Source organism: Oncorhynchus kisutch, linkage group LG8 (genome assembly GCF_002021735.2).
Source record: "Oncorhynchus kisutch isolate 150728-3 linkage group LG8, Okis_V2, whole genome shotgun sequence".
Lineage (NCBI taxonomy): Eukaryota > Metazoa > Chordata > Actinopteri > Salmoniformes > Salmonidae > Oncorhynchus > Oncorhynchus kisutch.
The window spans coordinates 62,332,477-62,349,951 of record NC_034181.2 but is presented as its reverse complement, the minus strand read 5'-3'; the positions used below and the strand labels follow the sequence as shown (position 1 = coordinate 62,349,951).

At 42.6% G+C, this 17,475-nt stretch overlaps 1 pseudogene; it reads left to right on the top strand.

The window, feature by feature from the left end:
• Positions 1–218: 218 nt before the first annotated feature.
• LOC109895450 (dihydroorotate dehydrogenase (quinone), mitochondrial-like) lies at positions 219–16,624 on the top strand (annotated as a pseudogene).
• Positions 16,625–17,475: the final 851 nt, after the last annotated feature.

Below are 17,475 nucleotides of genomic sequence, written 5' to 3'. Positions count from 1 at the left end.
GATGTAGCCAAGGACTAATATTGACATTGAACAGGGTTGTAACAATACATCTTTGGTTTTCAATTGGCTTATGAGCTATCCCTTCATTTTGAACATCTTATTTGTGCAAATTTACTCAGTGAATTACTAGAGTTACTAATGAGTCCTTTGTCATATTCATATGTTATATTCATCCTAACAAATGGTAATGTTTATCATACAGAATCATCACTGAACTCTGATTTGACGTTTTCAGAGCTGCCTTTGAAGTATCGTGAGATTACATTCAGGAAGTGATTCTCGGCAATGTGAAAGAAATGCTTCCAGACGTTTGCAAAGTGATATAACATCCATGGCGGGACAACTCAAGGTAACATCATTCATGAAGCAGTGTTGTTTTAATAGTTTGTATTTGTCATGAACAATGTTTTGACTATATGGTAAGCGAAACTGGGCAGTAGCCACTTCACGTTAGCTACTACAATCAGAGTGTTGCTGAATGAAGTGAGCTAGCTAAATTTGCTAAATTTGGCTTATTACCATGTGACTAGCTAGTTCATGTAACCAGCCTCTGTGACGAGAGAAACTAGTTAACTGTTTGCTGGATCCTGAATGACCAGGCAGGCATGCTAAATTATACCCACTGGGTTGTACACATGGGTTTTTTAGTGCTGGTAACGCTAGTCTCTCTGGGTATTATGGTTCACTCTCTGTCATCTAGTAAAATAACAATAATTGCAACTCCCCTCAGTTCACCTGGTGTGCTACAACAACAGTGCATCATATTTCAGTTTATTCCCATCACATTGTTTGATTTTTCTTTGCAGCGTCTGAAGGACGCAGTGAAAATCATAGGGTCCGGCAGCGTCCTGTTTGTCTCCTACCTCACTGCTGTGGGAGATGAGCGCTTCTACACCAACCAGCTTATGCCTTTGCTGCAGAGGATTGTGGGAGCAGAGACAGCCCATGTCATGGCTGTGAGGTTAATCGGCCTGGGTCTGGTGCCTCTGAACCGCTACCAGGACCCAGTATCACTGGTCAGTATGGGAGGAGGTGCCCTTTAGCCTGTTGGGTGTTTTGACTCTCCTTGCTTACACTGAATTGCCTTTGTGCTGGTGTAAGATTAGAATGGAATGTATGCTTTGTTTGAGAACCTTCACTCCCACTGTCTCATAACTCACCCTAGCTAGTCAAATCTCTTTGTTAACCTTTTTAATCTACGTTGTTATTGTAATTTTGGTCACTGTGTACTTTCTGGAATTTAGGCAACAGTTTGACCTGGCGTTGTTACTTCTTATTCCAGGAAGTGAACGTCATGGGCTGTAAATTCAAGAACCCCATAGGGATAGCAGCAGGATTTGACAAGGGATAGCAGCAGGATTTGACAAGCATGGGGAGGCTGTTGACGGGCTTTATAGACTAGGCGGTGGGGACCATCACCCCCAAACCCCAGGAGGGCAACCCCAAACCACGTGTTTTCAGACTGACCAGGTGGTCATCAACCGGTATGGTTTTGAATTAATAAGACATGGCTACTGAACCATGGCATGGCTGTCATTCATTATAGATGAATGTTTTTAGCATGTGAATTCTGTGTCAAATGGCAGCGAACAGAGACATCACAGATGATTTTGTCATTCGCCACTCTGTTCAAAGGGAATAAGCCTGCCGCCTTCACGTTTCAAGTTTAGTTTTTTTTACATTGAGCCTGGTGACAGACTACAATATGAATTCCCTTTTTTATCTTTGCTATAGCACAGCTTCTTCACACAAAAATTAAGGAGCCAAATGAATGTTATCAGGGTGTTACACCGCTACCTCCTTGCGTTCGCTTCCATTCTCTGAAAAGTGCTGTGAAATGAGATGCCAAGGCACAAACATGCATATTCACGAGTTGTTAGAACATGGTACTTTGCGTATATGAAGGGAAATATTGGTTGTCAGAGAAGTTAATCCTTAGTTCAGGAAAAAGCTTCCTAGATCCAAATGTAAATCCATGTATTTCTAAATGATTGATACACAATAAAGGTGTGCGTTTTGTCATGGCTGTCTATGCTTGCTTGACATTGTTCTAAACATTTTAAGAAAAAAATATCCAGAACCATCCCATTTCTTCAGGGATAGGGGCAATACATTTGTGATTTTCTTTAGTGTTTTGAAAAGCAAATTCTACACAGACTGACTGATGTTAACACTGCCCTAGCACAACAACAGTAGGGCTAAAACAGTGAGCTCAAAGTATTGGGACAGCAATTTTCTTTTAATGTTTTGCCTCTGTACTCCAGTACTTTGGAATGATACAATGTCCGCTTTAATTTGAGGGAATTTATATTAAATTGGGTGAACTGTTTAGTAATTAAAGCACTTTTTTCACAGTCTCCCACATTTTAGGGGGACAAACATTTTAGGAAAAATTCACTTGTGTATTAAAGTAGTAAAAAGTTAAGTATTTGGTACCATATTCATAGCAACCAATGACAACATCAAGCTTGTGACAAAAAATTTGTTGGATGCATTTGCTGTTTGTTTTGGTTGTGTTTCACAGATTATTTTGTTCCCAATAGAAATGAATGGTAAATGGTGTATTTTGGAGTCACCCCCCACCTGTTATTGAAATGGTGAGAGGACATATTTGTGCGTCTAACTTTCTCATTCATTATTCATGCAGGATTATCCATAATCATGGTAGCATCCACATGAACGTAGAAGTGTTTAGAAACATATTCTTATTTACAATAAAAGTGACTCAAAATGGACATTTTACCTGAATTTGTTTCATTTTTATCTTCTCTTAAATAAAGTATAATTCCAAACCAGTTGCACACATACGAGCAACAATTTATAGATGCACACAAACAATTTACCATTCAATTCTATTGGGCAGAAAATAATCTGAAACACAACCAAAACAAACACCAAATGCATCCTAAAAGTAAATAGAATAACAAGCTTGATGACGTATTTGCGTGCTATGAATCTGTGACCAAATACTTAACTTTTTACTACTTTAATACACATGTAAGTGAATTTGTCCCAAAACTTCTGGTCCCCTAAAATGGGGGGACTACAGTTAAAGTTGGAAGTTTACATACACTTCAGCCAAATACATTTTCACAATTTCAGACATTTAATCCTAGTAAAAATTCCATCTTGGATCAGTAAGGATCACCACTTTATTTTAAGAATGGGAAATAGTAGAGTGATTTATTTCAGCTTTTATTTCTTTCATCACATTCCCAGTGGGTCAGAAGTTTACATACACTCAATTAGTTTTGGGTAGCATTGCCTTTAAATTGTTTAACTTGGGTCAAATGTTTCAGGTAGCCTTCCACAAGCTTCCCACGATAAGTTGGGTGAAGTTTGGCCCATTCCCCCTGACAGAGCTGGTGTAACTTAGTCAGGTTTGTAGGCCTCTTCGCGCGCATACGCTTCTTCAGATTTGCTCACACATTTTCTATAGGATTGAGGTCAGGGCTTTGTGATGGCCACTCCAATACCTTGACTTTGTTGTCCTTGAGCCATTTTGCCACAACTTTGGAAGTTTGCTTGGGGTCATTGTCTAGTTGGAAGACCCATTTGCGACTAAGCTTTAACTTCCTGACTGATGTCTTGAGATGTTGCTTCAATATATCCACATAATTTCCCAACCTCATGATGCCATTTATTTTGTGAAGTGCACCAGTCCTTCCTGCAGCAAAGCACCCCCACAACATGATGCTGCCACCCCCGTGTTTCACGGTTGAGATGGTGTTCTTCAGCTTGCAAGCCTCCCCCTTTTTCCTCCAAACACAACGGTGGTCATTATGGCCAAACAGTTCTATTTTTGTTTCATCAGACCAGAGGACATTTCTCCAAAAAGTATGATCTTTGTCCCCATGTGCAGTTGCAAACCGTAGTCTGGCTTTTTTATGGCGGTTTTGGAGCAGTGGCTTCTTCCTTGCTGAGCGGCCTTTCAGGTTAAGTCGATATAGGACTCGTTTTACTGTGCATATAGATGCTTTTGTACCTGTTTCCTCCAGCATCGTCACAAGGTCCTTTGCGGCTGTTGCACTTTTCACACCAAAGTAAGTTCATCTCTAGGAGACAGAACGCGTCTCCTTCCTGAGCGGTTTGACGGCTGCGTGGTCCCATGGTGTTTATACTTGCGTACTATTGTTTGTACAGATGAACATGGTACCTTCAGGCATTTGGAAATTGCTCCAAAGGATAAACCAGACTTGAGGAGGTCTTCAAAAAAAAAATCTGAGGTCTTGGCTGATTTCTTTTGATTTTCCCATGATGTCAAGCAAAGAGGCACTGAGTTTGAAGTTAGGCCTTGAAATACATCCACAGGTACACCTCCAATTGACTCAAATTATGTAAATTAGCCTATCAGAAGCTTCTAAAGTCATGGCACAATTTTCTGGAATTTTCCAAGCTGTTTAAAGGCACAGTCAACTTCGTGTATGTAAACTTCTGACCCACTGGAATTGTGATACAGTGAATTAATCTGTCTGTAACTAATTGTTGGAAAGATTACTCGTGTCATGCACAAAGGAGATGTCCTAACCGACTTGCCAAAACTATAGTTTAACAAGACATTTGTGGAGTGGTTGAAAATGAGTTTTAATGACTCCAACCTAAGTATGTAAACTTCCGACTTCAACTGTATATAGAAGAAGTGCCGTAGTTTTGTATAATTTCAAATCCAAAGTGCTTGAGTACAGAGCCAAAACAACAACAAATCTATCACTGTCCCAGTACTTTTGGAGCTCACTGAGGATGTATCCAAATGGTTTGTCTTTTATTTCATGGAGTTAGTAAATGGCAGTAAGTCTTTGTATATTAGGCTAGAATCAATATGATTAATTCAATTTAGCATGGATGATATGCAGGGATGTGAGATGCTCATATAATAATATGCCGGAATGCTACTTTCACTCCTCAGTGAACAACAACACAGCTTCCCAGAAGTTAAGTCAAGATGAGTGCATTAGATGATTAAAGGCCTCATTTCCTTATAGTTGTGTTTATTAGTTTTCATGTATTTCATGTATTATAGATTATAGTAATCAAATAAAATTCAATGTGCACTCTGGACAATTGGGGATTAACACATACTGTATCATAATGGCATGATAAAGGAATGGATCCTAAATTGCTGATGGCTTTTTTGGCAAATGTATGGATTTTTGTGTGTTACATCAACTTAACCTCTTGATTATGTTGTGGGTATGTTTCAGATATGGGTTCAACAGCTGTGGTCTTGCAGCAGCACGGGAGAGACTAAAGGCAAGAGAAGGCACCCAGGTAGAGCTGACTAAAGGTACGAGAGACAACTTCTGTTTCTGTGCTGCCTGTCAGACTGATAGATGGGTTTGACAGTGAGCTGATAAGTGTCTCAGGCACACAGCCAACTACACAACACTATAATCCTCTGCCCCTGTTTTATATGGAGATTCCCTTTCTCCAGGCTGTTCCTAATACCAATCACACACTGGCAGGGGAGCTAGTACACACTTACAAATGAGTTTCCAAGTCAGAACAGTAGTAGCCTACACTGTCTTGTATTGACACAAAATGCAAAGGACTGAAATTATTTTGTCAAGTTATCGACAAAGATTTTCACCATTGTATTTTTACAACATTGATTTATATCTTTGATTGAATTCAATTTGCCATATTCCACTAGTTTTCAGTAAAATAGAGCATTCATAACAAAATGTTCCCCACTGATTTGGATTGGGACATTAGGCCAAAATCACAAGGGGGAAGTCCGTCAACGGCATGAATTTGCTTGTGTGAGAGTAGCAAGCATGAATTCACATAGATGACGTAACGTAAACCAGTTATTAAGCCGTGATTGTCATGGAAAGCGGTTATAAACAGTTGTATACTCTCTCAATCTGAGGTACCTCATTCAAGGTTTTCCAGCCATAGTAGCCTAGACTATATGCCCATGATCGAAAGCAAAACAGGTAGGCCGCTGTATTGCTTTCCAATATGTAGTCTATTTGTCAGAAACCTTAGCCTACAACCCAATTTACTTTTTTATTTAAAAAAATTTACCCCCTTTTTCTCCCCAATTTCGTGGTATCCAATTGTTAGTAGCTACTATCTTGTCTCATCGCTACAACTCCCGTACGAAGGTTGAAAGTCATGCGTCCTCCGATACACAACCCAACCAAGCCACACTGCTTCTTAACACAGCGCGCATCCAACCCGGAAGCCAGCCGCACCAATGTGTCGGAGGAAACACCGTGCACCTGGCCCGCCACAGGAGTCGCTGGTGCGCGATGAGACAAGGATATCCCTACCGGCCAAGCCCTCCCTAACCCGGACGACACAATGCCAATTGTGCGTCGCCCCACGGACCTCCCGGTCGCGGCTGGTTACGACAGAGCCTGGGCGCGAACCCAGGTTCTCTGGTGGCACAGCTGGCGCTGCAGTACAGTGCCCTTAACTACCCGGGAGGCCCCCAATTTACTTTTTAACCATACAACTTTACATAGCAAAGTAGGGAAGATCATAACAATTCCGAATTCAAATTCCCTTTGGAACAGATTTGATTCATTTAAAACAAGGCACTCGCTAACCATGCACATTGAGCTGTATTTCAATCCAATCGGCTGTAAGCAACAACGGTGATACTGTCAAGATATGACATTGACCACGTGATATTTAATTCTGAAACAAATCCAGTTTCTAAAGGTAGAATGTCGTTGCGTTCATGCATTGCTACACCGTTTTCATAAGCACCAGCCTATATAGGCTTACACAATGGTGGCGCGCTGTTTAAACTTATGAACACTAAATAGACATTTTTAGCTATCCATTTCACAATTCCAGAGGTAACAATGCACCCACAGTCTATTTTTTTGACATTTTTTTTCTATTATCAGCTCATTTCACCAGCGTTGCTCCGCGTAGACGTGAGAAATTATAATCTGGACGTGTGCAACATTCACCTTCTGCTACCATGTCTGTCAAGCTGTCTATACATACAGTTTGATGCATAGTTTCGATAAATTCAATTTATGCGCCACACAGAACGCACTGCATCTGCCTCCAACTCAATGCTGCGAGGCAAATGCGGCGTTCCATTTGAAGTTAAATGTACTTCTGGTGTACCAAAATACAATAAATGTTGGCGTCATTTGATGCGGTATACGCTCGTGACGCAGTTGACGCTTGCGGACAGTTTCTCTTAGTTCACTCCCATGCATTCTATTTATGTTCTGACCTTAACCTCTCCCAGGGACTCATAACTGGAATAAATCCTGTTGTCTGTGTGTTTTTAGCTGGCCTGCCCCTGGGCATCAACCTGGGAAAGAACAAGCTGTCGCAGGATGCAGCAGCAGACTACCTGGAGGGGGTGCGGATGCTGGGCCCTCTGGCTGATTACCTGGTGGTGAACGTGAGCAGCCCCAACACCCCAGGCCTCAGGGACCTGCAGGGGAAAGGGGAACTGCGACAACTGCTGTACAAGGTCAGTTGGTGGCAATTTTTGGCTGACCTAGATATGATTTATTTATCCTTTAATTAACCAGGATATCATACTATTTAGGTCCTTTATTTTATGTTTATAGTTTATCTATCATTGGCTTTCCAGAGAGCAAGCTGTTGCAACTTTTCCTTTATTGAAGTCTGGTGTTTCTGTTCATTTAGACTTTTATTGATATAAACGGTGATCTTTCATCTTTCATTCATGTCAAAAGATAATTGACTTCCCATTAGACAACATACACATCACAAAAGCACAGACTGTTTGGATTGAACACAATTAACCTTAGGAAAAACCCATCCAGGTGCTGAAGGAACGTGATGCCCTACAGTGGGGGAGCAGGCCACCTGTACTGGTAAAGATTGCCCCTGACCTCACCGCACAGGATAAGCAGGACATTGCTGATGTGGTCACAGGGGTCAGTCTGAGGCCAAGCCACACAGGGGTCAGTCTGAGGCCTAGCCACACAGGGGTCAGTCTGAGGCCTAGCCACACAGGGGTCAGTCTGAGGCCTAGCCACACAGGGGTCAGTCTGAGGCCTAGCCACACAGGGGTCAGTCTGAGGCCTAGCCACACAGGGGTCAGTCTGAGGCCTAGCCACACAGGGGTCAGTCTGAGGCCTAGCCACACAGGGGTCAGTCTGAGGCCTAGCCACACAGGGGTCAGTCTGAGGCCTAGCCACACAGGGGTCAGTCTGAGGCCTAGCCACACAGGGGTCAGTCTGAGGCCTAGCCACACAGGGGTCAGTCTGAGGCCTAGCCACACAGGGGTCAGTCTGAGGCCTAGCCACACAGGGGTCAGTGTGGTTCTGTGGGCCTGTCTATGTAGCCTACTCACCAAGTCTTAACCTACAGTATATAACCCCCAATGACTTAGGGCTGCTTACTTTGGTCATCCGTGTTTCTCCTGTTTGCTCATCTTCCTGAGCACACTTCTCACATAGTCGGCTTGTGTTCTGTAGCTGTCATCAGATCAGTCTTGCTGCGATGGGTCTTAGCCAGCAGAGGACTTATATCATCAAATTGATTTGAATGCATTAGTGTTGCCTCCTATCCACTCTTTATGTTAAGGTTAATGGAGTTTTTCTGTGTTCATGTAAGTGGACAGACTCCCAATGGAAAAAGACCGATAGAAAGCACAGCAAATATTTAGAGTATTAGGTACGTTACGGTACATTTGTCAGACAGTCCAATCATTGAGAATGAAGATGAACAAATCATAACTTATTTTTCATGATCCATCTGTTTTAAAAGTGAGTTCTGTATTCCATTGGAGTTAGTGTAGCATTCTTATTGTTCCAGGCACACTTAAACGAAATTCTGATATTTTTTCCACTATTTAGTCTTTTGACCAATCACATCTGATCTTTTCACATCAGATCTTTTTCAGAGTTAATTTGATTGGTCAAAATAATTAGAATTGGGCTGCCTGTCTAAATGCAGCCTGAGTGTATTCGTTTAAGTGTGCCTGGAATAATTAAATCTAATTTTATTAGGATGCTACACCAACTCCAATGGAATACAGAACTCACTTTTAAACAGATCGTGAAATATTCTCAATGATTGGGTTACTTAAATTTGTTTTGATGTGGTGTTATGGGGTAATGTCAAATAGTCAAAATAGTCAAAATAGTCAAATATGTCAAAATAAAACCAAGGTGGCATAGCAGTTCAGACGTCTTTTGTCCTCGTCTTGTCGTGTCCTGTATATATATATATTTACAACTTTTTCACATACATTTTATTTTTATTTTCCATCAACTCATCTTCAAAACACTCGCCTCACCAATGTATATTTATAAAAAAGTATTATTTACCTCAGATCTGTAATCCTCCAAGAAGCTAGCCAGAAACTCCAAGAAGCTAGCCTGAAACTAGCCAGAAGCTAATCCAGAAGCTAGTTCAGAAGCTAGTTAGCTCCTTTACTGGCAAATCGTTAGTATTCAGCTAACCACGGTTTGTGGTCATCAGCTATCCTTTAGCTCGAAAATCTATCGCCAGTTCTGTACGGCGCAGCGCGGCTCGGAACGGAACATACCGGACCAATTTTTCTCTCCATGTCCCTGGATTTCGACTGCTCTCTGGACATTCATACCCGGATCTCACAGCTAGCTAGCTGCTATCCGTGTGACTATCGGCCTTCGTCGATTCCGGAGCAAACATCAATTATTCCGGAGCTAGCAAGCTCCGTCAATCACTCCTGAGTTCCATCAATCACACCTGGGCTGCAGTCACCTATCCGGACCCGTTTTACTGCTTTCGCGGAGCCCCACCGGGCCTTCACAACTGGACTGCCGACGTTATCTACCCGAAGGAGTTATTCGGCTGGCTCCTGAACGCCCATGCGGCCTGCTAACCGTTAGCTGTCTTACCGGCTGCTATCTGAATAGACAATCGGACAATTTTTTTTATATATATATATATTTTTTTTTTTATTATTATTATTATGTTTTCTTCTTGGGCCTCTATAACTATATCTATTGTTTTTATTTTTGTTGTTGTTGTGTGATTTGGATTAATCCCCTCTACCACACGGAACCCCACTAATCTACTGACGGAACGCAAGAGGTAGCTAACAACAGACCTCCATCCTATGCTAGCTTGCTACCGATGCCCTGGCTAGCTGTCTAAATCACCAACCAACCTCTCCACTCACCGGACCCTTTTGATCACTCGACTAAGCATGCCTCTCCTTAATGTCAATATGTCTTGTCCATTTCTGTTCTGGTTAGTGTTTATTGGCTTATTTCACTGTAGAGCCTCTAGTCCTGCTCACTATACCTTATCCAACCTATTAGTTCCACCACCCACACATGCAATGACATCTCCTGGTTTCAACGATGTTTCTAGAGACAATATCTCTCTCTTCATCACTCAATACCTAGGTTTACCTCCACTATATTCACATCCTACCATACATTTGTCTGTACATTATACCTTGATGCTATTTTATCGCCCCCAGAAACCTCCTTTTACTCTATGTTCCAGACGTTCTAGACGACCAATTCTCATAGCTTTTAGCCGTACCCTTATTCTACTCCTCCTATGTTCCTCTGGCGATGTAGAGGTGAATCCAGGCCCTGCAGTGCCTAGCTCCACTCCTATTCCCCAGGCGCTCTCTTTTGACGACTTCTGTAACCGTAATAGCCTTGGTTTCATGCATGTTAACATTAGAAGCCTCCTCCCTAAGTTTGTTCTATTCACTGCTTTAGCACACTCTGCCAACCCGGATGTTCTAGCTGTGTCTGAATCCTGGCTTAGGAAGACCACCAAAAACTCAGACATTTTAATTCCAAACTACAACATTTTCAGACAAGATAGAACTGCCAAAGGGGGCGGTGTTGCAATCTACTGCAAAGATAGCCTGCAGAGTTCTGTCCTACTATCCAGGTCTGTACCCAAACAATTTGAACTTCTACTTTTAAAAATCCACCTCTCTAAAAACAAGTCTCTCACTGTTGCCGCCTGCTATAGACCACCCTCTGCCCCCAGCTGTGCTCTGGACACCATATGTGAACTGATTGCCCCCCATCTATCTTCAGAGTTCGTGCTGCTAGGCGACCTAAACTGGAACATGCTTAACACCCCAGCCATCCTACAATCTAAACTTGATGCCCTCAATCTCACACAAATTATCAATGAACCTACCAGGTACCTCCCCAAAACCTTAAACACGGGCACCCTCATAGATATCATCCTAACCAACTTCCCCTCTAAATACACCTCTGCTGTCTTCAACCAAGATCTCAGCGATCACTGCCTCATTGCCTGCATCCGTAATGGGTCAGCGGTCAAACGACCGCCACTCATCACTGTAAAACGCTCCCTGAAACACTTCTGCGAGCAGGCCTTTCTAATCGACCTGGCCGGGGTATCCTGGAAGGATATTGATCTCATCCCGTCAGTAGAGGATGCCTGGATATTTTTTAAAAATGCCTTCCTAACCATCCTAAATAAACATGCCCCATTCAAGAAATTTAGAACCAGGAACAGATATAGCCCTTGGTTCTCCCCAGACCTGACTGCCCTTAACCAACACAAAAACATCCTATGGCGTTCTGCATTAGCATCGAACAGCCCCCGTGATATGCAGCTGTTCAGGGAAGCTAGAAATCATTATACACAGGCAGTTAGAAAAGCCAAGGCTAGCTTTTTCAAGCAGAAATTTGCTTCCTGCAACACTAACTCAAAAAAGTTCTGGGACACTGTAAAGTCCATGGAGAATAAGAACACCTCCTCCCAGCTGCCCACTGCACTGAAGATAGGAAACACTGTCACCACTGATAAATCCACCATAATTGAGAATTTCAATAAGCATTTTTCTACGGCTGGCCATGCTTTCCACCTGGCTACTCCTACCCCGGACAACAGCACTGCACCCCCAACAGCAACTCGCCCAAGCCTTCCCCATTTCTCCTTCTCCCAAATCCATTCAGCTGATGTTCTGAAAGAGCTGCAAAATCTGGACCCCTACAAATCAGCCGGGCTAGACAATCTGGACCCTTTCTTTCTAAAATTATCTGCCGAAATTGTTGCCACCCCTATTACTAGCCTGTTCAACCTCTCTTTCGTGTCGTCTGAGATTCCCAAAGATTGGAAAGCAGCTGCGGTCATCCCCCTCTTCAAAGGGGGGGACACTCTTGACCCAAACTGCTACAGACCTATATCTATCCTACCGTGCCTTTCTAAGGTCTTCGAAAGCCAAGTCAACAAACAGATTACCGACCATTTCGAATCTCACCATACCTTCTCTGCTATGCAATCTGGTTTCAGAGCTGGTCATGGGTGCACCTCAGCCACGCTCAAGGTCCTAAACGATATCTTAACCGCCATCGATAAGAAACATTACTGTGCAGCCGTATTCATTGATCTGGCCAAGGCTTTCGACTCTGTCAATCACCATATCCTCATCGGCAGACTCGACACTCTTGGTTTCTCAAATGATTGCCTCGCCTGGTTCACCAACTACTTCTCTGATAGAGTTCAGTGTGTCAAATCGGAGGGTCTGCTGTCCGGACCTCTGGCAGTCTCTATGGGGGTGCCACAGGGTTCAATTCTTGGACCGACTCTCTTCTCTGTATACATCAATGAGGTCGCTCTTGCTGCTGGTGAGTCCCTGATCCACCTCTACGCAGACGACACCATTCTGTATACTTCCGGCCCTTCTCTGGACACTGTGTTAACAACCCTCCAGGCAAGCTTCAATGCCATACAACTCTCCTTCCGTGGCCTCCAATTGCTCTTGAATGCAAGTAAAACTAAATGCATGCTCTTCAACCGATCGCTGCCTGCACCTACCCGCCTGTCCAACATCACTACTCTGGACGGCTCTGACTTAGAATACGTGGACAACTACAAATACTTAGGTGTCTGGTTAGATTGTAAACTCTCCTTCCAGACCCATATCAAACATCTCCAATCCAAAGTTAAATCTAGAATTGGCTTCCTATTTCGCAACAAAGCATCCTTCACTCATGCTGCCAAACATACCCTTGTAAAACTGACCATCCTACCAATCCTCGACTTTGGCGATGTCATTTACAAAATAGCCTCCAATACCCTACTCAACAAATTGGATGCAGTCTATCACAGTGCAATCCGTTTTATCACCAAAGCCCCATATACTACCCACCATTGCGACCTGTACGCTCTCGTTGGCTGGCCCTCGCTTCATACTCGTCGCCAAACCCACTGGCTCCATGTCATCTACAAGACACTGCTAGGTAAAGTCCCCCCTTATCTCAGCTCGCTGGTCACCATAGCATCTCCCACCTGTAGCACACGCTCCAGCAGGTATATCTCTCTAGTCACCCCCAAAACCAATTCTTTCTTTGGCCGCCTCTCCTTCCAGTTCTCTGCTGCCAATGACTGGAACGAACTACAAAAATCTCTGAAACTGGAAACACTTATCTCCCTCACTAGCTTTAAGCACCAACTGTCAGAGCAGCTCACAGATTACTGCACCTGTACATAGCCCACCTATAATTTAGCCCAAACAACTACCTCTTTCCCAACTGTATTTAATTTTAATTTATTTATTTATTTTGCTCCTTTGCACCCCATTATTTTTTTATTTCTACTTTGCACATTCTTCCATTGCAAAACTACCATTCCAGTATTTTACTTGCTATATTGTATTTACTTTGCCATCTTGGCCTTTTTTGCCTTTACCTCCCTTCTCACCTCATTTGCTCACATTGTATATAGACTTGTTTATACTGCATTATTGACTGTATGTTTGTTTTTACTCCATGTGTAACTCTGTGTCGTTTTATCTGTCGAACTGCTTTGCTTTATCTTGGCCAGGTCGCAATTGTAAATGAGAACTTGTTCTCAACTTGCCTACCTGGTTAAATAAAGGTAAAATAAAAAATAAATAAATAAAAGGTAATCATGGTTTGTGTTTTAGCTTGGTGTGGATGGGCTGTTGGTCTCCAACACTACAGTATCCAGGCCTGAGACTCTACAGGACCCCCAGAGTAAAGAGGTGGGAGGGTTGAGCGGCCAGCCCATCAAGGAGCTCTCTACATGCACTGTGAGAGAGATGTACAGCTTGACAAAAGGTAGGTTGGCTCCATGAAGGATCATCAAAACACTGTTAATGGTTCTTGCTTCAGCTGATACTGGCTTGATTACTATTATCTGACCCTGCTGGTCATTTATGAACATTTGAACATCTTGGCCATGTTCTGTTATAATCTCCACCCAGCACAGCCAGAAGAGGACTGGCCACCCCTCATAGCCCGGTTCCTCTCTAGGTTTCTCTCTAGGTTTTGGCCTTTCTAGGGAGTTTTTCCTAGCCACTGTGCTTCTACACCTGCATTGCTTACTGTTTGGGGTTTTCGGCTGGGTTTCTGTACAGCACTTTGATATATCAGCTGATGTAAGAAGGGCTTTATCAATACATTTGATTTGGATTGATTGATTGTGGGCTGGGTTTTATAGAATGTTCTCTTCATTCACCCAGTATTGCTCTTTCTCATTGAAGGTAAGGTGCCAATCATTGGAGTTGGGGGTGTAGCCAGTGGACAAGATGCCCTGGACAAGATCTGTGCTGGAGCCTCATTGGTCCAGTTGTACACATCTTTAACCTATCAGGGTCCACCAGTTGTCACCAAAATCAAAAGGGAACTAGAACAGCTTTTAAAGTAAGTGTGAACTTGCATGTGTTCTTTTTACTGAGTGGCTTCATCTCGTCAAATTGCTTGTATTTTGTAGCATTCTGACCTTATTCTATGTTTTACAGAGAACAAGGATTTGCAAGCATATCGGATGCTGTTGGAGCTGACCATAGAGGATCCAAGGAGAGATTAGTGCTAAATGACACCAAAGTGCTAACAGTATTTTGACACTAGCAGTCACGTCATGTGTAATGTATGTAAAAAAAAAAAAAAAAGTTTTTTAAAATTATGTAAATGTGTGCTTTTCAGAAATACTGTGTGCTATTTATAGAACTGTGTGACCATAGAAATTGAACATTTGTTCACAAATAACTTCCATTCAAAGTGCTTAACTTCACGTCTCTTGTAAATCGCTCAACTGCTACCCACATAATGGAGACCTCGTCTGAAATTAGTGCTGATCACCTAGCAATGAGCAGAATGACAATTACCTGACAATTACCATTTAGCCTTGCTGCAGTAGTCAGTTAAACACTGAGGAAATATAACAGCATTGACATTTAAAGAAATGGCACAATTACTTGCCAAATGTCAGCAGGCTTTAATTACACATGATCCCACTGTAAGATGGTAAAACTTAACTCTCAGCAGTATAACTGAGGAGAAGTGTACCAGAACAAGCTGACAAAGAGGATCAAGTCCAACCGGATGCACTAATAGTTCTGTCTTATTTCTGACCTGTTACATACATTGAACTGCCTCCTGTTACGAGTGTAATGTCAAGGGGGTACTTAATGGATGTTAACGCATGTACATTAAACTATATAGTTGACCTATTTGAGAAACATGAACCTTCGAGCACACGCCTCAGGCAAGAATAAAAGTCCATTTAAATTATGTCTTGACTGTCCATATCTTATTTAGGGATTCCACACAATGAGCATGTTATTGGGAGGCAGGGGAAACGCTGTAAATGATCATCAAAACCTTGGTTGATAGAGGGTTTATCAGAACCGGTCTGTACTCTCCTGTCATTCTCAGAGCTTCGCTTGTACTTCATCTTTCCCAGTTGACTTCTTCAGAGAATGTCCACTTCATGGCCCTTAAGACCTTGTATAAGCCCTGTACAGAATTATAGCTCTCCTTCATGATACTCTCTCCCTGCCTCCTCTGTGTTTGTGCTTTTATTTGTCGATTGGGGACAGATGGAGCTGCTTGGGTCGTTAAGGTGACAAGTTGCACCTGGGTTTGGGATCAACTAAGAGATAAACGTTCCTGGTGCCCACTACTGGCTCTCTCTCTCCACAAGCACCATTTTGTTTGGTGATCTGGTTGATATGTTTTTCGATTAGGTTCAACCTTCATCCATGCATCTCCATTACACCCCTCACATGCCTACTTTCACACTTCACAGGTCAGTTTTCCTTTTACGTTTTTCACTTAGTTATTTAATAAATATTTGTGTTACTCCTTAACTGCAAACGTGTGGGGACTCCCTTGCGTGTCACCATCTAAGAGCCAGGTTGTGACATTCAGTAGAGGTTACTCACTCACCACCCCCTGAGCAAATGTTTCTGCCAGTTTGTCCATTGTACATATTCTTCTGTGTCAGATTAACCTCACCACTATCATGAGTGGGTTCAATAGATTCCTAGGGTAAAGAAGGTACTGTTTATGTTGAGTCCTTCCTAAGGCGTCATGAGAATTCAAGCAGAAACGAAGCATAAAAGCAATCTTACTTCCTCTGATATCCATGTTGACTGAATGTGTCATGACTTCCGCTGAAGTTGGTTCCTCTCCTTGTTCTGGCGGCGGTCGTCACCAGCTTTCTAGCTGCCACCGATCCACTTTTCTTTTTCCATTTGTTATGTTTTGATTGTACACACCTGGTTCCCATTACATTATTATTATTTCCCTATTTAACCCTCTGGTTCTCATTATGTTTTGTGCGTGATTGTTTCTGGTTTTGTGTTAGGGTTTGTTATTCCTGCGTGGATTTATTGGCTGATTATTTTTCAGAGTAAAGTACATTGTTTTACTCAGTTCTGTGTCCTGCGTCTGACTCCGTCCTCACCTCTGCACAACTGATACTTGACAGAATGTCCATTCTGACTGCTGGGTTTTGATTAGAGGATTGATATGGTGGAATTGGAATTGTCTTCCCCTTAACTGAAATGCATCTGCAGTATATAGGCTGTGGCCATCGGCAACAGTGCTCGTGATTAGATATCAGCCTGGTTTAACTCAGAAGCACTGTACTGTAGCATTGTGGGTAAATGTTATTCCTAGTGTGCTCACACACTAACACATTCCCTGGAGGGTCTCCCTGTCTCCTGATTCACTGACTCCTGGGGTCCTGTTGCCAAAATATTGGCCACTGCCTCTTATCTCAGAATACATGTAGGTCAGAATGGACCAGCTGTAGAGGGATCCTTCTCCTCCTGAGGGTCCAGTCCAGACAGACATACAGACTCCCCAAAAGCTGGATTTGTCAGAAAAAGGAGTGAGTTGACAGAAGACATATAAACCAAACAGACCCATCTGACAATCGGAGGAGAGACCACTTGTCAGAGATACAGTTCATAGATGATTCTCTAAACACCATTCCTATGTAGATCCAGTGCACATCATCTTAGGGTCATATAGATGTGGTCAAATACACTGAGTATACAAAACATGACAGACTGACCAGGTGAAAGCTATGATCCCTTATTGATGTCACTTGTTAAATTCACTTTTATCTGTGTAGATTAAGGGGAGGAGTCAAGTTAAGGATTTTTAAACCTTGAGGCAATTGAAACATGGATTGTGTATGTGTGCCATTCACAGGGTGAATGGGCAAGACCATAGATTAAAGTGCCTTTGACCGGGGTATGGTATGTCAAGAACTGTA